The 2,385-nt window shown below is 39.2% G+C and overlaps 1 pseudogene; it reads right to left on the reverse strand.

Moving 5' to 3' along the window:
* Positions 1-650: 650 nt before the first annotated feature.
* Positions 651-1,862, reverse strand: LOC129494655 (T-cell-specific guanine nucleotide triphosphate-binding protein 2-like; annotated as a pseudogene).
* Positions 1,863-2,385: the final 523 nt, after the last annotated feature.

Raw genomic sequence — 2,385 nt, forward strand, 5'->3', positions numbered from 1 at the left:
GACATGTTCCCTGACTCATGCATTTCCCTTAGATTGGTGAAGAGGGTATTGATATGAGGTCTGAGGAAAATCATTCATAAAAAAAACCAAGGACAACAATCTCTTGATTGTACCTAACGTTTATTATCTGAGTAAATCAAACAAATGTAAACTACCTCATAACAGAGATTAAGGAAAAATATGGGTGCAAATAGCTAAGGGAATCCACGAAGAGCCTATGGTGAAATCCCCTTTGCATAGCAATGGATTCTGTATATGGAGCAATGGGTTTTTCTCCAATGAAGACATTCTCTCCACTTTAGGGAAGATATGGCCTTGGTGGTAGGTAGATGACCACAGTTCTACTCATAGAACACAAGATCTGAGAAGCTTTTATTTATTTATTTATTTATTTATTTATTTATTTATTTATTTATTTATTTATTTTTAGAGAATCAATTTTTTAAAGATTTTATTTATTTATTCATGAGAGACACACAGAAACAGAGAGAGAGAGAGAGAGAGAGAGGCAGAGAGACACAGGCAGAGGGAGAAGCAAGCCCCATGCAGGGAGCTCGAGATGGGACTGGATCCTGGGCCTCCAGGATCATGCCTGGGCTGAATGTGGCACTAAATCGCTGAGCCCCTGGGGCTGCTCAGCTTTTTTGTTATTAGTTAGTCTCTGAACTATGTGTCTGGCATCTTCTGAGACTTATGCTCCCTGAAGTCTTATGCAAGAAAATTCTAGCATCATCAATCACTTTGTTCATGAATTTCAAAGGTAGAATATAGATTTTCAAAAGCTGGAAAAGATTGGATGACAGGCTTCCATTCATAAAGCAATGGCCTTCAGTATACTTCATGGCCTTGGCAGCTATGCAGTTATTCTTCAGAAGTAACCAGAAATTTAAGGACTTGATAAAACTCTTAATCTCCTCCACAGACATTACCTGCTTTCTGACAATCCCTTTGACTGATTTCTCATCCAAACCAAAATAGTTCTCATAAACATTCAAACACTTCTCTTGTTGGGACTAATCAAAGTCACTGAAGCAGGCCATAAAGGGGATGGAAGTGAAAGCCAGAGATTTCAGGGAATCCAGCCAAATCTTTTCCTTGAATAAAGTTCTCTCCATCTCAATGGAAGCCTCACACAAATTGGGCAAGAGAATCACAAAGGTGTAGCACTTATGAACAAGGAGGTCCTTCAGCAGAGTCTCCTCCAGTATTGGGAAATGAAAGTCATCCAGGTCAAACTTGGAGACCAAGAAGTTGCCTGGCTCATGCACTCTGATGTTGCTGAGAGTAGTCAGGCAGCTGTCTCATATCTGCTGAAGCATTCTCTCCCTTTTCAAGGACCTGGCCTTGTTTTTCCCTTCATTATATAAATCATTATCCACCTTGGTTCTATCAAAGTGGAATTTCTTGCCTAGTTCCCTAACATTTTGGTTCAGCAAAACATCATAAAAGTTATACCATGAAGAAGAAACAATGATGAAAAAATCATAGTTAGCAAATCCCACCATTTTGAGATATGTATGTAGAAGGAAATTGGGGGTTCCAGTTCCAGGCAGGTCCCAGAAGGTCATACTGGGATCCTTTGGATGTTGATAGGGGGGGTTTCTTCATGGTGGTCTTAAAAATCCCAACAGTTGCAGAAATCTTCTCTTCATGAATATGACCTCAAAGGGCATTGATGAAACTGTACATCCTAGTTCCAGATTCCTCGAATACAGCCATATACAGAGGAGTATTCTCTGCTTCCACAAGTTATATCAGCCACATCTTTTATATTAACCACTTGATGACTTGCTTGAATTCTATAAGGTTTTCTGAAGAGAGGATCCCCCTGTCTTACTGAGTAATGTGATGAGATAGTCACAGGAGAATTTATATGAAGGAGGTAAGGTTAATCACAGAAAAGGAGATGAGATGTTGGAAGCAGAGTTTGGAATGAAAATCCAGAAATACAGAACATGTAAGAAAGGCCACAAACTAGGGAATTCAGGCACCTTCTAATACAAAGAGAAGACATAGAAATGGATTGTATCCTGGAACTTTTTGAAGGAACCAACCATATGGACACCTTGATTTTAGCACCTGTAAGATTCATTTTAGACAACTCACCTCTAGAACTATAAGCTAATAAACCTGTGTTGCTGTCTTAAGCCAATAAGTGTGTATTAATTTGTTGCACAAAAATGAGAAACTAATGCAGTCTTAATTTTCTTGAAGCCTCAATACAGGAGCCCAATACCTTTCCATTCTATAGGAAAAATCATTCTATAAGAAAAATCAGGCCAGCACATTAGGGTGCACAGAATAATTGTAGACATAGCTCACTTCCAATCCCTAACAGCAAATAGGGGCATGGATTTTCCTTTGGAGGAGCCTAGAGGCAGAGAA

This window comes from Nyctereutes procyonoides, unplaced genomic scaffold (genome assembly GCF_905146905.1).
Source record: "Nyctereutes procyonoides isolate TBG_1078 unplaced genomic scaffold, NYPRO_anot_genome, whole genome shotgun sequence".
Taxonomy (NCBI): Eukaryota; Metazoa; Chordata; class Mammalia; order Carnivora; family Canidae; genus Nyctereutes; species Nyctereutes procyonoides.